The sequence below is a fragment of the Peromyscus leucopus genome, chromosome 9, assembly GCF_004664715.2.
Source record: "Peromyscus leucopus breed LL Stock chromosome 9, UCI_PerLeu_2.1, whole genome shotgun sequence".
In the NCBI taxonomy this organism is placed as follows: Eukaryota; Metazoa; Chordata; class Mammalia; order Rodentia; family Cricetidae; genus Peromyscus; species Peromyscus leucopus.
This window is the reverse complement of record NC_051070.1, coordinates 86,436,097-86,455,647: the sequence shown is the minus strand read 5'-3', so window position 1 is coordinate 86,455,647 and position 19,551 is coordinate 86,436,097. Positions and strand designations below refer to the sequence as shown.

Genomic DNA, 19,551 nt, shown 5'->3' with positions numbered 1-19,551 from the left:
TGCTTCTGTGGTCCCATGCCCTTAGAATGACAGTGAGAAGAGCTCTCTACTTCTGAGCATTCTTATGATTACTGTAGCTGGAGGGCTTCTCTCCAGGTTCCCCAAGCCCCGCAGTCCCACAATCCACTTATAAAATAATCACTCAGACACTTATATCACTTATAAACTGTATGGCCGTGGCAGGCTTCTTGCTAACTGTTCTTTTATCTTAAATTAACCCATTTCTATAAATCTATACCTTGCCACATGGCTGGTGGCTTACCAGAGTCTCTACATGCTGCTTCTCCTGGCGGTGGCTGCAGTGTCTCTCCTCCAGCCTTCCGCTTCCCAGAATTCTCCTCTCTCCTTGTCCCACCTACCTCCTGCCTGGTCATTGGCCATCAGTGTTTTATTTATATAGAACAATATCCACAGCACTTCCCCTTTTTTCTTTTTTTTTAAAAAGGAAGGTTTTAACTTTAACATGGTAAAATTACATATAACAAAACAATTACCGAGCAAGAATTATAGTTACAATATTAAAGAAGATGTCCTATCTATCTTATATTTGTGAGTTTAAGGTTTTATATCTAACTTATCTTTTATCATAACTGAGGAAATTACAACTATCTAGTTTTCATCTGTCATACTTTATATATGTTCTACTTCTGTTTAGGATATTCGGTATATTGATATATATTTAATATTATTGTCATATTGCATATCGCACTATATATTCCTACCTCTGTTATAAATATCTTGTGTATTGTCACAATTTTGAAGTCATCGTTCTTCACCATACATTTGCTTATAGACTGTTTACCTTATTTACGTGAAGCCTTAGTCCTTAGGTTATTTCGATAGATAAGATTTATAGATGTATAGTCGCCTATGCTTGTCATCTCTATAGTTATGTTAGTTAGGTTATCCAGATTTACAGATACATAGGTTAGATGGGCAGGTAATCTTCAAACACTTCATAGACCTGGAGAATATGGCATTTAAATAACTTAGAATTCTGTTGACGTGAGACACAATTGCTCCTGGCTGCACCAATTGATCCCGAGAAAATGTTGGGCTTCTAAGACATTTCCATTTGGAAGTTTGTCTTTTGGCACAAAATGGCCTACTGGGCAAAGAACTGCCCTTGCCTTGATGGCTGACAGTACAAATGCAATGCTCTCCTTTCTGGACAAGCGGGACACAAGGAAAGCGACCACTGTACTCTGCCAAGACAGGGTAAGATGGTCTTTCAGAAATCCTGCTTCTGAAAATGGTCTGTCAGATACTCTAGGCCTGTAGCCAATTTGAATGCACCAACAATGCTGAGAAACATTAGGTGACTGTCCAGGCTGCCAGCTGTCTTGGTCTACTCTTGCAAGATTCCCGAAAGTTGCTTGCATCCATCTACCATTTCTTAGGTACCATTATGTTCCTTCTCAGGTCTTTGATGGGATTGAAGACTAGCAGTTATAGTTACAACTTGGTATATATAATATCTTAGATAGAACATATTAAGTATTAGATTCAGGTTCTTTAGGATAGGACACCTTTGAATGATCTTTATAACATGCTGTTTACCTATGCTCTATACTTCTCTGGATTTTAGTATGTGTTTCTTGCTTGATATTGTTTGCATTGGTTGTAGTTCCATCTTATCTAGGTCATTATCTCTCATTATTTCTGGACAATATTTGATAACCATTCCTTTGTATATAGTCTTGTATTAGTTTAGAACCTTCTTATTTAGACAAAAAGGGGGAGATGTAGTGGGTAGCCATTCCAGCTTGGATCTGGAAGTTCCAACCCCCATTGAGACTCTGGCAACTGTCACGCCTACGAGGCGGGGCGAGGGGAGGCGCCGGGGGACCCGAGAGCTGGATGGGCCAGCGCTCACTCGGGGCGCTCTCTCGGTGCCGGGACGCTGACCAGTGCAGATTGACTGTGTAGAGCTCCGGAGAACACCGCTGGACTGCATTACACCTTCCCCAGACCCTGCGACCTACCCATTACTTAATTTGTGAGTTACGCCATTAAATAAATATCCTTTTAACTACGTGGAGTGGCCAAAATAATTTCTCCAATAGATTACATTGGGTCTATGTGGATAATCTGAATTAATTAGTTAATTAATTAATTAATTGATGCTCCTGTGATTAAGGTCTTTAGTATTTATCATTACAGCAAAGCTCCCTTTGCCATATAAAAGAGCATGTCACAGGTTCCTGTGAGAAGGAAGGACATTGATGTGTACCAGCATTATTTTGTGTGCTCATGTATCTCCAGCTTCTGTGACATAATACATGCCCCCTGCCACTGCCCAGCCCCTTGATCATTCTCTGATCAAAAAGCACTGGTGGCCTTCACCTCACTAATGCTCATTTACCACATCTTAGTCACTGTTGTATTGCTGTGAAGACACACCATGCCCATGGCAATTCTTATAAAAGAAATTATTTAATTTGATGTTGCTTATAGTTTCAGAAGCATAGTCCATTATCATCATGGTGGGAAGCATGGTGGCGTGCAGGCAGGCATGGTGCTGGAGAAGTAGCTGAGAACCACATCCTGATCCACAGGCATGGACTTTTGAGACCTCAAAGCCCACCTTCAGTAACATTCTTCCTCCAACAAGGCCACACTTCCTTTTAATGCTTTCAAATAGTGCCTCTCCCTAGTGATGAAGCATTCAAATACATAAACCTATGGGGGCCATTCTTATTCAAACCAACAAACCAAATGGAGGGGTGCAAGGAACATTGAAAGGAATACCTGAGAAGAGGGGAGGGTAAGGCAGAGGTAAGGGATCAGTGAATAGCTGCTGGGTGACAATGTACAACTGAGTTTGGAGACATAGAGCCAAAACATAATGGAGAATATTATGTAATTTTTGAGCTCTAGGTTCCTTGTCTACTAAGCAAAGTATTTGCTTGCTGGGCTGTTATGAAAGTGAACGACATGGATGTAATTAAACACACAGCAAACCCCTCACACAAATGCTAACTCTCCCTCCGTGGGCCAAGCTGGAAAGTAAAGCAACCGAGCCACAGTGAGAATCACCAATAAAACTCATGAGATTCATGACAGAGATGGAAATGTTCAACTTCAGGCTTAATTTAGAATAATTTGGTCTTTCTGCTTGAATAACAAATGCCATATTGCTTCTTTTTATGATGTGTGACCATATTTCTATGAAACTGGTAGGGAAATGTCATTAGCAATGAATATTTAATTGAAAGATTACAATCTAGAGATATAGAGACTAAGTGGAGGTGATAAACATAAAATGAAAATTCACGAAGAATAATAATAATAAGAAAAATATTAATATTCAAAACCACCAAGCAACAGAAAACTCATGAATCAGGCATTTATTTATTCAAAGTATCTATTGCAGCTCTAAACATTGAGGTGTGGCCTGCCTTCCGGCTACTTATACTTTAGACAATGACAAAGTCTAGTAAGCCATTCTCTTCCCTTAAGAGAACACTTTGAGTACTTAATAAATGAGTATAACTGAAGTTCCAACCTATATTTTAACTTCTTAGCTGGTATTTGGGCATTTTGGATCTTTTCATAGTCGAGGAGGAAGAAGCTTTGAGAAATATTATACTAAGATAAAAATCTATAAATAAAACATGAACCTTAATAATCAATACCATTAAAAGTGTATGATTTGAGTTCCTTTTCATGGCAACCCCTAGATAGTCAACTGTGTCAATATGAAGCTGAGTGTCTCCTTTCTGGCCACCTGCTGTCAGAATTTCAGTGAAGTAGTTGATGTGCACGAGCTTCCTACTTTCTATGAGAAGCCATGGCCACAGAAGTAACTTTGATGCTCTAGGTGAAGGGTGAAAGGATGATGTAGTTGGAATCCATGGTGGGGATGAGAAAGTTTTCCCTAAAGCAAGTATCTTGACACACAGCAGAGCTTGTCTGCTATTGAGTAAGGAATATTCTTGTTATAGACAAAGGAGAACTGAAGAGCGAAAGTGCATTTCTGTTCAGAGATGCATTGTGGATGCCAACCTGAGTGCTCTTGACTAGGCTATTGTAAACAAAGAAGAGAGGATATTCCTGGACTGAGAGATACTAGTGTGCCTTAGCAGTTGACCCCAAAAGAACTAGCAGAATCTGATAACTTTTCAATCTCTCTAAAGATGATGTCCACCAACATGTTATCAGAAAGTACTTAAACAACAAAGGTAAGAAGCCCAGACCAAAGCACTCAAGATTGAGCATCTTGTTACCCCCATGTGATCTCCAACACAAATGCCGAGGTATTGCTCTGAACAAACAACATACTAAGGAAAACAAGGAGGAAGCTGTGGAATATGCTAAACTTTGGGCCAAGAACAGGAAGGAAGTCAAAGAAAATGCCAGAAACAGATTGCCAAGAGACGTAGGCTGTCTTCTCTGACAGATTCTATTTCTAAGTCTGAATCTAGTCAAAAATAAGTCTTTAAGAGTAACAAATGAGTGATCAGACCTTGAAAAAAAGTATGTGATTCAGAAAAGTATGTCACTTATTTTTATACTCCCATGTTCTTCTAAAAATGTTTAGACCTAACTAATAAAATCCATGTATAAAAATAAATTCAAAAAATATGAAACATAGGAGAGACATACAGAGGACAAAGAAAAATAAGAGAGGAGAGAGATGAAGTGTGAAAGATGTAAAGAAGAAAAATAAATAGTAGAAAGCAAAATGAATCCTGAACATTTGAGATTTTATTTGATTCATTGGGATTTTTGTTTTGTTTTTAATTTGGGCTTTTTGTATTTTAAGGAAAGGATCTAGAAATTTGGCTTTTAGTATTCAACAATCCAAGCAAAGGAAAAATACAGCTGCTAAAAAAATCTACAGTTTTTAAATTAAAATACTCATGTGTCTGTAAAGGACACTTCAACATCTCCTGAGAGCTAAGATGAGGCTCCTGTCACTTACTGTCACTCACAGCACATCTTTGGTAACATGAGTTTTGAGCTGGTCAATATTCAATGGCAGATTGAGGGAGAGATGGCTGATCTGAGTGAGGCACTGTGGTATAAAACCCCAAGTATACCTAATAGCAAACTTCCAACATGACATCTACCTCTGAACTTGAAAAGAGATGTGCTCTTAGCCCCCTTTTTAATATTTCCTTCCTCCTGATACAGTAGCAAAAAAATAACATCAAGAGTATAGGTAAAATAAAATACAAACAATAAGTCTTAAGCACCTTTTAAAAATTATTTATTTTGTTAATGTTATTAACTGTAATGTAGAATTGAATTGTCAATAATGGGTATGCCTGACAATCTGCTTACAAACCACTGAAAAGTCCTAGGCTACATAGCAAATTTCATGTTAGTTCTTTTAGCATGTCTCAATGTAGGCTGATGGTCCAACATCAAAGAATAATTAAGTACATGATCTGATGAGTGGCCAAAATAATGCAGTCCTAGAGGACCATCATCATCCAAATGGTCAAAGTTTGGGTGTGGCTATTTTAATGCTAGTACCTTCAACACACTGGTTGGCAGAGAAAGAGTGGTGTTCCAACCCAGACGGAAGGATCCTAGCTGTGCTGTAGGCCACATCCTGTGAGAGAAACATTATCCAAGCAAGTGTGCTACCCTCAAATATCTTCCTCTCGGACGTTTCTGAGGAGAAAGACCAAAAGCCACTGCACTTGATATGTGGAAATTCTTTGGGCATTTGTAAATATAAATATAGTTGAGTAGCTGAGCTTGGTAAGGCCAGAACAAAAGGAAATTTAAGGGTATAGATACTGGACTTGAAGACTAGAAGATGGATCTACTAATCAATTAAAAGTAGGGAGAGAGAATGGGGTTGATTTCTTCTTTGACAGTTAAAGAACCTCCTACAACTGTTACCTGACCAGAAGATAACTTTAACTGTAAGAGAGGCCAGTCACACAGTAGATCAGATCTGGGAACCACTATTTGGAACATTTGCAATAGCTTAAATGTTTCTTTTGAACAAAACATTAAAATGTTCAAATGAATTATATATTTGAGGAAAACAGGTTTGGGATAATTTAATTCGGCTACCACAGTTTCATTGATTTTTTATATGTTCTTTTACTTTAATCAGACATTCAAAACAATTACCAGTAGTGGATTCTGACATTTGCTGTCCCTTAGAGTACTATCAACTTTAATTAGATTCCAGAAAAGAAGTAACAATATCTTATCAACTGGAAGACATTTTGAGGATGGAAAAATCAATATTTCAAAACACAACTAAGGAGACTGTAAAAGCCAAATTTATAAAACAGATAAATTAATAGGATAAAATTTATATTTCCTGAATTATTCCGATGTCACAAAAGCACTCACTGCCAAAAGCCTTTAAATATAATGTTCCCTTTGTACATTTAAAATATTAACCAATATATAAAACACATCATTACCATCATATATAAACAGTGTTAATCTATGGACACAGCAATTCACAAAGCATATCCCTTCTATGTATAGACTTCGTAATAGCTGTTAAGTTACTCCATTTCACTCCTCTGCCTATGAAGGATGATGCTCAGCATTTTTGTAAGGGCTAAAATCTATTTTTAAAGAAAGTTTTGCATTAAAGATCTTTTTAAACTAAGGCTTGCTGTTACACAGGAAGGGATAAAGATCTTGACATGTGCAGTGTTCATGATGCCAGGTGTGACAGTACACAGCATCTTACAGTTGCTCTACCACATTGTTACTGGAGACTCAATTACTAAATGAAAATATGACGATCAAGGAGGACAGTGCTGTATGTCACATAGTTTGTCAGTGACACTAACTCTGGTATGTGCATCTCTGAGTACCATTACCCATTTTACTTTATCACACAAGGTCCTATACTTCCATCATTTACCAACGATGTATGTGACTTATGCTAATGAACCCCTCTGAACGAGCTTTTCTGATAGTGCTGGCTGTAAGGACTGAATTGATGCACATACAATCCTTCATACCCAGCCTGATCACTAAGCATCCAGTGCATGTGGTTTAGTTACTTAACTTGTCAAAATACCTGAAATAAACAACTTGAGGGAGGAAGAATTAATTGGGGTTCATAGTTTGAGAAGGAACAGTCCATAACGGCAGGGAAAGCAAGGAAGACATCATGGAGGCAGAAATGTGTGACTATGACTCCTGAGTGATCTAGGAAGCAGAGGGATTGATCCAGAACCTACCATCTGGCCCCATGTCCTAAAGATTCAACCCGCCCACCCCCACCTCCCCCCACCCCCCCACATCCCCACACCCCCGCCAATAGTACCACCAGCTGGCAAACAAGTGTTCACAGACATGAGACTTTAGGGGGACACATAACGTTCAGCCATAACATTTTCCTCAGGTCATCTATAATGCAAAAAGCATTCATTCTTAATTTCAGAAGGAAATCTGATGGCCTCTTCCATCTCCCTGGGCACCAGACATGCATGAGGTTCACAGACACTCACGAAAACAAAACACCCATACACATAAATAGTAAAAATATTTTATATCATTATGTTGGTATAGTTTAGCATTAGTTAATAAATTATTGAAGATAACAAATAACTAAATGGAAAATTTCAAACTTAAAAAAGCATAATGGCAAAATAACTGAAATTATAGAATTTGAAGTCCCAGTCAATGAATTTAAGAACACAACAAATAGCTTAGAAATCAAGACAAATTCTTTTTTTTTTTTTTTGCAAAAGAATGAGAAAAATCAATAGAGTGGAAGGGAAAAATGAAAAAAGAGTTAAGAGACATGGGCATGAGGAAATGTCCAATATGTAAAATTAGAATCCTGGGGGGGGGGGGGCGCAAGAGAGTGTGCAAGTACTCAAGAAGCAAATGGGAATGTTGTGTCTCAATTATGTTACTCACTTTGTTCTCTGTTTTAATTTGCTTCTGTGGTGATATTTTGTTTGTGATCTAACAAATAAAGCTTGCCTGAAGATCAGAGTGCAGAGCTAAGCCATTTGTCATCCATAGAGGCCAGGCAGTGGTAGTGGCACATACCTTTAATCTTAGCACTCAGGAAACAAAGACAGATGGATATCTGTGAGTTCAAGGCCACCCTGGGCTACACAAGATTAATTCAGTATAAAAGAGAAACAGAGTCAGGCATTGGTGGCACACACCTTTGATCTCAGTACTTGAGATCTCACATCTTTAATCCCAGCACTAGGAAGGTGGAGACAGGAAATGATATGGTTGGGCAGAGAAAGAAATATAAGGCAGGAGGAGACAGGAGCTCAGTCTCTTTCCGGCTGAGGAGTTGGCAAGGTAAGAACTAGTGGCTGGCTGCTCTGCTTCTCTGATCTTTGAACATTCACCCTGATATCTGACTCTGGGTTTTTATTATTAAAACCAGTTAGAATTTGTGCTGCATGCTTCACTTGTTAGTTAGATGATGGTTTCTTTGATTCATGGGTACTTTTGTAAGGACTGGAAACAGATGACCCTGTAACTGGGTTTGCTGAGTTTTGACCAGTTTAATGATCATTTCAACTCCTTGCTGTTCTAAGCCACTTGTCTTTGTAGATTCCTGACTAAAGAGGCTGAACAAACAGATCAACTTTGCTACAGTCACTAGTGATATTCCCCAGGGCACAACCTTAGGTGAAAAGATTCACTCAGTCAACTTCTCTGTGGTTGTATTTCCTTAAACTGTATTCCTATTTGGTAAGCTTTCTGTCACAAAGAGCAAAACAGAAGATAGAAAGAATAACATTGTCTTGAAAATACAATATTATACAAGAAGAGATCCAAAAGGCCAAGAGGGACCTTGAAAATCATAATGTTTCTCTCCTTCTTAGGAATGGCTACTGCAGGACACCTTCCCATGGATCATCTCTAGGCTAGTTTCTTCCCAGTGCTATGTTAATCCTGACTCTGTGCAGGCTACATTAGTAGCATGTCCCTGGTACATAACAACTATTCTAAATATCATATAGGGAGAAATGTTCAGATGAAGGCCTAGGAACTATTCTGAGTCAGAGAAGCCCAAAATCATGATTCTGCTTCTTTGAACATAAGGTAGTGTCTTCAGAGCACAGGCACCCTGGAGTAGGGAGGGTAACAGGAATTTTAGCAAAGATTGTGTCACTGTGGCTTACAACTACACACATGGAGCTTTCCATACATACAAATGGTAGCATTTATCTTTGGAGAAACTCTCAGCTCAATTGCTTCCTGGAATTTGTCATTTCCAATTATGTAGAGCTTTTAAGTGGTATATTATTCTGTCAAAAATATGACTTATCAACTAACAGTGCTGCACTATCCATCATGCTATTCCTCTCTATGTCACCATCCAAGTGAAAAAGCACATTTACATTCACACATTTTGAAAATGAATCATTTTGGCAATCTCAATATTTAATGTTTTAAAATTAAAACAAAACTTTTTAAGATTTGATGGAATATATTAAAACAATAATATTGAATTTCAAAACATCTGTATTGCTTTTATTTAGAAAGTCCAGAAAGAATTCAGACAATGACCCAGAGATAGGCTTTGTCAATTAAAACATATTCTGTCTCAGTGCCTGTGTGCCTGCTGCCATTTCTTGTATATGCCAAATATATTTTGTCAACAAGACAACATCTAAAATTACTGAAGATATATTTATTCTGTTTTCTTATAAGAAATATTTGAAAGCTGGAAATTTACACTTATTGAACATCTGCAATCTAACTACACCATTACACACAGTAGTTATAACGCATGTGAAAGGCTACCTTACCTGGGAAGTACACACATGATGAAAAGGTCAGTGTTCAAAAGTCAACATACTTAACAAAAACAATATGTCATGCCTCATCAGCAAATGCTATATAGGATGACTGCATACTGACAGGGATCACGCAGAGCACTGTGATGAATGACTACATACTAACAGATCACACAGAGCACTGTGATGAATGACTACATACTGACAGACCACACAGAGCACTGTGATGAATGACTACATACTAACAGATCACACAGAGCACTGTGATGAATGACTACATACTAACAGACCACACAGAGCACTGTGATGAATGACTACATACTAACAGACCACACAGAGCACTGTGATGAATGACTACATACTAACAGATCACACAGAGCACTGTGATGAATGACTACATACTAACAGATCACACAGAGCACTGTGATGAATGACTACACACTAACAGATCACACAGAGCACTGTGATGAATGACTACATACTAACAGATCACACAGAGTACTGTGATGAATGACTACATACTAACAGATCACACAGAGCACTGTGATGAATGACTACATACTAACAGATCACACAGGGCACTGTGATGAATGACTACATACTAACAGATCACACAGAGCACCGTACAGGAAGAGTGCATACTCACCATGGTCTTAAAGAACACTGTTCTATGTTCAATTTTAACAATTACTTTCTTTTTTTATCTTTTCTGTCTTCCTTCTTTTCTTTTTTTTTTCTTGAGACAGGATCTTACTAGCCGAAGCTGGTCTTGAACTTCAGATGATCCTTCCTCATCCACCAAAGTGCTAAGTAATAAACTTAACTTATACTTAGAAGTTAGTAAGAGGTTTCTGGGGGCTTTTGTAAAGATAAGAAATTTTGCGCAATTGTTAATTGCTACATTCATAGTCCTAGAACCACCCTAGATAAATAATGGATGCACCACAAATTTTTATAAAATAAATGCTGTCTTTCAGGAGGAACTTGTATTTTGAATCAAATCTTTAACCTTAATGTATTTAAACCCACAAACTATGGCCTTTTTAGAGCATGGACAACCTGCAATTTGCCAAGAGGGGTCATAGTTTAAAAACTGAGCAAACCTCAAAGAAGGAGATTAAGTCAGGCTCAGCAAATATTTTTCCATAATAGGTCAGACAGTGAGTATTTTAGATTCTGAAACACATCTGTGTCATAGCAAATCATCCCTATGTTGTAATATGTAAGTAAGCAGGGATAGCTATATTCCAGTAAAACACTGTTTACCAAGGCAGTCCATGAGCCTGAGAACAGTTTTTGCCAAACCTTGTTTTGTCCTGTTTGGCAAGCAACTCAGTTACAGAAAACCCAGTTATAACAATAAACCAATGAGTGAACCTGGAGAAGAGATGGGTAAAGACTATTCAGAGAAAACATTCAAAACTAAAACTTCACAAGCTATATGCAATTCATATCACCAATGGATAAAAGTACAGAGGACTTGGACACATCAGGAAGTCTTTGCCAGTAACCCAATAGAAAATGGGCCAAGAATATAAATAGACACATCAAGGAAATGCAAATGACTCTGAAACACAAAATGAATACTCATGATTGAGAAAGAGATCATTTAAAACTACATTGACTTGATTATTCATAAGATATGGGAAGGCAGTGAGAGTATAAACTCATGCTGCCCGTTTAAAGAGAAATTTACCAATTTTTATCAAAATCACAACTTCATATGCCTTTACATAGCAATTTTACATCTAGGAATCTGTCTATATATGTGCTATGCATGTGTTATATGTGTGACATATGTGCACATGTGTGTGCAAGTACATGCATCTGTGAACATGGAGGCCAGAGAAAAAAAAAGGATGTTGGGTGTCCTGCTTTATCATTTTCTGTTTTATTCCTTTCGGACAGGGTATCTCACTGAACATAGAGCTAGGCTGATGGCCAGTAAGCCCCAAGGTTCCTCTCTCCTCTACCCCCAACAACACTGGGATTACAAACACAGACAACTGCTAAGTTTTACATGGGAGCTGGAATGTGAGCTCAGGCCTTCATGCTGATTCAGTAAGCACTCTGACACTTTGCACCATCTCCCCAGACTCACCTTCAGGAATTCTTTTCCCCCAAAGTTGTCTAAGCTTCATTTCCTGTCACTGTGATGAAATGTACTGATGAAAGCAACTTAGGAGAAAAGGGTTATTTGGTTACAATTCCAGGTTACAATCCATCATGGTCGTGAAGCATCACAGAAGGAGCTTGAGAGAACTGGCCACATTTTACCCCCAGTCGAGAGCCCAGAGTGTGAACTGGTGCCCATGTGCTAGTGCTCTGCTCTTCACCTCATCCACCCTTACACACCCCAGGATGGTCTCTCTGTCTAGGGAATTGGACTAGCTTCCCCGGCCAGCAGGGATTCAATGGGTTCTCAACCACCCTAAGGATGGAATGATAGGGACAGGAAACACAAAGGAATACACCAAGACAAGTATCTGATCAAGGTGCAACTTTATTTTTCTCCAGGAGGGTTTATATAGTTCCTGCAGGGTAGGGGGAGCAAGAAGCTATTATTTGCATAGCGTGGGGCAAGCTAACAGGATGTTTGTGTAGGATGTTTATGCAGGATGTTGACAGGATGAAAAGGTCAAGGGCTCTGACTCAAAGTCCTGTCACTAGGCAACCTGACTGTAAGATGTTCTTGTTCCCTGTCTTATCAGGGGTCTGTATTTTTCCATTAACTAGAGATTCTGTGTTGTCCCTGACCACTAGCCACAGTGGGTGGGTCTTCTCACTTCAATTAATACCATTAGGAAATCCTTCACTGGCATGCCCACAGTCCATTCTAAATTAGAGAGTTCTTCACTGGCACTGTTCTGGAATGATTGGACATTGTGTCAAGTTGATAATCAAAACTAACCGTTACAGGAAATAAGTAACTTGTGAGAAATGGCAAAACATACCAGTTTATTCATCACAACATGGTTACTGCACAGCAAAAACCTGAGTCTACCATTAAAGAGATAAGGGATGGAAGAGTATGCATCCTTAACAGAAGAATGAGGTTGTTCCTGTGTTACCAACACAAAGGGTTCTCTGAAAGTATATGAAAAAAGCAAAACTATTTACATAGATTATTACCAGTTGTGTTAGAGAGGAGGTCAAGACAAAACTATATAGATACAGACATGGCACATATAATGTATGTACATTGTATAGACTAAAGATATTTGGAGGGATAAAAAGAAATTGATACCATTGGTTCCTTATGAGATGGGAAAAATGGGCAGCTGAGTTTCAAAATTATTGAGAATTATTTCAAACTTTCAAGTCTAAAAAACGTGATTCTGGGACATCTTTTACCAGGAAGCAGTTACAGAATCTATTCTTAGAGTCAGAGCTCCAAATACAACAGAGAGGGACTTAAGATACAATGTCGGCTTCTTTGTCTCCCACATATGGTAACAAATTCTGATTGGGGGCTTTAAACTACTTGGTAGTACTAGCTGGAACTCAGAGGAACAGGAAAAAAGAGAGCTGCAGGAGAGACGTGGAAGTTTTGCACAGACTGAGCAGCCCCCATGTACACACAAGGACATTGACCAGCCTGTTTTCTTGTTTATCTTAGCCACTGGGGCCCCTATCACATTCCTCCCTCTCATGCTCACATTCCTTTTAGGGTCAAAGAGCACCATTCTAGTTGAGAGATTTTTTGTTGTTGTTGTTGTTTTGTTTTTTGTTTTTTTTAGCATCATAACGTGGGTGGCCATTGTTTCTGACCATGGCCTCAACAAAGCTTGATCAGAACCCAAAAGTATTGCCTGCTTTGAGAAGATGGTATAAAAATGGGTCATTATTCCCTGGTCTCGAGGATTTTATTTAGTTATTATTTACAAACAATTATTTTAACTATACAATATTGAATTTATCAAGCAGATGTTTCAGCCTTTCCTTTCAAAAACTGGGATTTTTCCTCCTCCCCAGGATCTGTAAATCCTCTCACATACCTTTTCTCACAGATTACCAACTGTGTTTCTTTGATCAGAGCTGTGATCTAGCAGAGCCTTGGACTTCTGATCTGAGCCCAAGTGCTCTTCGTGAAATCCCTCTTGAACTTGAATTCATTTTTTACAGATTTTTAGTTTATCTTGCTTGAAGATCATCCTCTCCATAGGGGGAAAATCAAAGAAAAATCAAATTTGGGAGGCATCGCCTTCCCCATCTTGTTTGTGAAACACTGAAGCCTCTGCCCCAAGTCAGGCTCTCTCTGAGCTGCAAATGCAGGTTTCGAAACCCTTTTAACTGCTCTGAACAAATATGCTCCAATGGCGCCTGAGTGCTGTCTAAGAAAAAAAGCTCTCATCTGCTCTTTTCTGTGCGTTTTAATTTGTAATTGGAGGTAAGTTGGTAATATCATCGATTCCCATCAATTGCATAAATGAAAATCCACTGTCAGATCACTGGTCATGTGCACAAAGGTTCCAGAGACCCATTTTGAGACAATAGAAATTATCAGTGGGAAGCCAACATATCTGGAGCTTTATTCACTCTAGTGGCCTCTGTGACTTTTCCCGAACTACAGCAAAAATGCCTGGTAGGCACACCATGACACCAGAATTTTTCCTTTTTTTTTTTTTTTTTTTTTTCTTTTTTTTAGCATGAGTTTTGTTGGAGGAAAGAAAGCTCTGTGATCTTTCTACATCTCTCTGGAACTCTTTTTCCTTTTGGTTTAATACTTCATTGGCGTAAAAGGTCAACAGATATTTTATTTTTCCTTCATTTCTTTCTATGGGAGTTCAGCTGTCTAGCCCAAAAGATAAAATATTTGGTCTTAGAAAATGGCTAGGCCTTTAGAATTCGTATTCATTCTTGTTGGCTCTCTCAGGGTCTTTGCATATGACTGTCAAATGAATTTGAAAAAAAAAAAAAACACTCTCATGAAAATAGGCCTTTAAAATCAAGCTAAAATTAGCTGAAGGGATAGTTGGAATAGATCATCAGAAAAAATAACCCTGCCTTTTCCTCATGATCTCTCAGCTGGAAAAAAAAAAAAAAAAAAAAAAAAAAAAACTTCAGGAAAAAGAACAATAGCCACCAATTTTAGCTCAGAGGACCTATCCCTGGCCTTCTGTGGGTGTGCAGAAAGATGCTCCCAGCTGGCTTGTTGCTACTTTCCCATCAGCTAGGTTCAGGCTCCCTATCTTTGCTCTCTCTTTAACACAAGTGGCTGTCCAGGTTATAAAATTTCCAGGGAAAAGAAAAATCAGTCTCTAAGGACTTTGGTTCAACATACCACAGTCAGGCAGATGGAGCTGCATGCAATGTTCGTACACACACACACACACACACACACACACACGTGGATATAAATGCCAAGCAGGAGCAACAGTATTAGGGACTAATATCCTTTCTCTGGAAATACCTTATCAAATAAATTGGACTTTTAACTTGATTTCATTGGAAATAACTTCTTGCATTTAATTTCTTTTCTTCTCATAACAAGTTCCTTTTTCTTTCCTCCTTGCTTCCTCTGCCTTCCATTCATTCTGGTCATCTGTCTCAAGGATAGCCTGGGCTAAACTAGTCAGGCATGACATAAAAGCAAGAGGGGTCCAGTTAATCAAACTAGGGGCCTTAAGACCTTCCATTTCCTAGTAATTCACATCGACCATTTCTTAATCCAAATTTTAATTCCACTTGAACATCTCTGTGTATGTTAGGGAAAGGAATTTAAATACCAAAGTTAATAAACATGCCCAAATAAAAAGCAAGCAAGTTTGGAGGAAAATTGATGACTAGGATTGTTATCAAGGAAAAACCCACCATCCTTTGTTTGCAGTTGATTTAGAAATAATTAATTTGTGGTGTCACACATCTGAGCACCTTGTTATTTGACCCTGATGAGCTTTTCTGCAGACAGCAACTGTGCCCTCTGGGTTATGATACCAGTTGCCCAGGTCAGTTTTGGGGAATAAGAAGCCTGCTTTTGCCCAACAAAATAATGCCTCATTTGGTCTGCAGATACCAGTAGAATGACTGGGACAAGACAGAAAATAATAACATCTCCATCCTTACATGACACCTGTCTCCTTTGAGTCTTTAACACTAAGCTAAAGACACTTACCAACTGCCATGACAGGAAACAACATGCCATGAAGAAACACGAAATGTTGACATTGAAGCTCCTGGAAGATCTTAGCTCATGCTCACAGAAAAGACGCAGATACTCCTCCTCATTTTAGACCATCTTTCATCCTCATCCCTCCTACCCTATACCTGTAACTGTTACAGAGACACCTTTGGTTTCCACTAGGCTTGACCCTAGCAGCAGCCTCAGTAGTAAAGCAAGCAGTTAAGGGTTAAAGCAAACAATACAGCAAAAATACGCTTACACCCTTTAGAAAAAGAGCAGGCCAAACCAGGCAGTGAGGGCTCCGACCCAGCAGGCCAAACCAGGCAGTGAGGGCTCCGTCCTAGCAGGCCTAGGGCTTGTACTTCTACTCTCCTGTCATCCCCTCCCTTTGCCAAGCCCGGAGTGGGTGTTTCCAGGAAAGGGGAATGCTTTGCTTAGAAGCCCGTTTTACCCAGAATTCAACCTAAGTAGATGTGTAAGATCAGAGTGACCATTATTACATATTGTTTTCTTTTTTTTGTGATTTATTTTGGAGGAACCTATTAGTCATCTCCTGGAGTTAACCTCCTGTCCAACAACTCAATTCCCTGGAGGTAGGAGGCTGATTTGTGCAAATAAAATGCAGTCTTCTAAGATGCTGTATTTGGAGCTCTTACATCATATTAAGTGCATTTAAGCATTATTTGAGACATACAAACACAGAGTTTTACTTCAAGCTTAGTGAAAATCATGGAAATTACACTTTATTTTCAAAATTATACTTTCAAGACAATTAGGATTCATGTTATATGTGAGTTGGTTAGCTTTCTCATAGGACCATGTCCCATTTGTCCAAGTTATTATCCAGTAGCTGGGCATGCATTAGAAAAGTAGCAAATTCTTAATTGTATCCACATTGTAGCCATTGTCTTATATCATGCTGAAGTCTACAGTTGTAATCTGGCTGCTGAGCTAGTTCCAAATTTTTTAAGCTCAAGGACAGAAATGGCTTTAGTGGGTGCAGGGATCATGTCATTATACACAGGGAATCTGACTCTCATCTTCCTGGGAACAGACCTGCTGGGGATGTCTTTCTGTATGCTCTGAATGTGTTGCTCTGATTGATTGATAAGTAAAACGCTGATTGGCCAGTAGCCAGGCAGGAAGTATAGTGTAGACAGGATAAGGGGACAAGGAGAATTCTGAGAAGAAGGCTGAGTCAGGAGACGCCAGCCCACCATCCAGGGAGCAGCATGTAATAGGCACATAGGTAAAGCCACGGAACATGTAGTAACATATAGATTAACAGAAATGGGCTGAGTTTAAGTGTAAGAGCTAGTCAGTGGTAGGCTTGAGCTAATGGCTGAACAGTTTATAAATGATATTATCCTGTGTGTGTTTATTTGGGTCTGAGTGGCTGCGAGCCTGAGTGGGACTGGAGATAACTCCAGCTACACAGACCTTTCCAGATAGCAAAGCTCTGATGTCTAGTATCCAATGCACTCTGAACTTAGATGCATGGCTCAGCACATCCATGTTTCTCCTTACACTCTGGTTTTTTTCCCCTGTGTCTCTGGCCTCCATGGCTAACTTAAAAGGCATGACTTTTTTCACCTTCCCTCCTGACATCTGTTAGAATTTTCAATTTGCCTGAACTCTTCTTTGTATCTCAAACTCTTGGACTTCCTTCTGCATTCATTTTTAAAATTCTTTTATTAATGAGACTTATAACCCGCAAAGGAAACCTGTTTCCAAGGTAACACCTGGACCTTGTAGGAAAAGACATTCCTAGTCCCAAGCACCCTCTGCTGACCATGGCACTCCACACCTGTCACATCTATCTTCACAGTCTGCTACAAATCTCTCTTCCAAGACTCCATTGCTCATCCTGGCTGTGCCCACCTCATGAGGAAACTCAGAATTTGTCACTATGGGAATTGAGTACTTAAGATGTGGCAAATCCAGTCTGAGATGAATTGTGAGCATAAATCAGACACCGTACTTTCAAGAATAAGGCTTTTAATGGTGGCTTAGTAATAATATATCACATTAATAAATTTATATTGATTGCATGTTCAAACAACATACCATGTTAAATAAATATACTGAACAATAATATGATAGATTTTAAAATATACTGGATTAAAGAAAAACCATTGTTAAAATTTACTCCTTTGGATTTGTATACCAAGATACAATGGATCTTGATGTTGAATTCTGTCTCTCATTTCAGACATTGTTGAAAATATGCAGTTAACCATGATCAATAAAACTTCCCTGACTCAGTGTGGTTTCTTTGGGTGGGCATTTTAATATTGTACTGGAAAGTACAAGGTCAGAAATCAGACATGTCTCCATGCCAACCACCTGAGCCAAGGCCAAGTCAATTCTGTAGGCAAAACCAGCCCAGTTCCCACAGCCCTAAAAATGTTTTTTTTTTTTATTTAAAAAAATCCTGACTATAACAAAGTTGGCCTGTATTATTCTCATCTTTACAGTGATGGTGTCATGAAATGTATCTCCAGTTGTTCTGGGGAGGGTGTACACAGGAACAAGTCTTGAGACCTTGGGAGAATCAGGGGGCAACTGTGCTGCAGAGTGGGTTTCAGAGTGTTTCTGTCTCTCTGAGGGTCAGTTCCTCATCGGAGAGTGAGGGTAACTGTAACACTTACGTCACTAATGAGGCATGGGTGCAGTTTCCTAGCTCTGGAATGCGCCCTTTTTCCTAGGCACTCTGAAGGAGCCTGCTTCCTGGTCATTGTGATCAGTTCTGGCCTCTGAAATGTCAGCAACTTTCCTGTGTCATTTTCAGTTGGGCTCACTTAATGGCAGGTTATTGATCATGGCTGGAAGCATCCCAGGAAAATGTGTTACAGTTAAAGCAGTTGAGCCTTCCCAGCTGAAACCTGGAATGGCTCTGCCCTGGAGGGCTGCCTTGTGGCCCCAAAAGACATTCCAGAGGCAAGAAACAGCTAAACTCCTAGGATTGGGGGTATTTGCTACTCTAGTAGAACTTAAGTGGAATTAGTTGATGTAATAAGGCTCTAGTGATTGAGTAAAGTTTTAATTGATATATTATTATTATATTAATGATATTTAATATATAATATGTTAATAAATATAATTTAATATACACATTAAAAATACATAATCATCATCAGAGGAGGGCATGTGACAATATAGTATAAAATAATAGTTCTTATTCAGTACTTGCTGGTAACTACAGTTCAGTTCAATAGATGGTCGCTGATGATCTTGGTGTAATTGATTGTGTTTAAATCTTAACTACTTGGTGTGCAGCTGTCTTCCAAATTGAAACATTCACCCCTGAAAAGAGAAGGAAGGCTTTTAAGACTCATAAAGTAAAAGAAACTTCTCTCAGAAAGCTCCAGATTTTCAAGGTTCTAAACACCTTGCTGGGAAGAGGGGACTGACTCTCTAGCCAGTAAGCTGCTTGCAAATGTCCGGGAAACTCCAGGGATGAAGATTCTGTGAGTTGTCACTCATGCAGGGGTGACTTTTCAGAGATGAAGTTGCCTTTGGTTATGTCATCCAAGCTTCTGTAAGAACTCATTGGTTCATTAAACTAGACTTGGGTAGAAGTCTTTCCTCTGTCTCTTGTGCATGTCCCACCTGGGGTGAATAGGTGTTTGTTCAGGTCTCCCCAGGAAAAGTCACACAACCCTATTGAATTACTGGAGCCCTGTGATAATTAGCTTTATGTAAGTTCTGGTA

The 19,551-nt window shown here is 39.0% G+C and overlaps 1 pseudogene; it reads left to right on the top strand.

The window, feature by feature from the left end:
• The first annotated feature begins 3,701 nt into the window (after positions 1–3,701).
• On the top strand, positions 3,702–4,437 carry LOC119088593 (annotated as a pseudogene).
• The last annotated feature ends 15,114 nt before the right edge of the window (positions 4,438–19,551 follow it).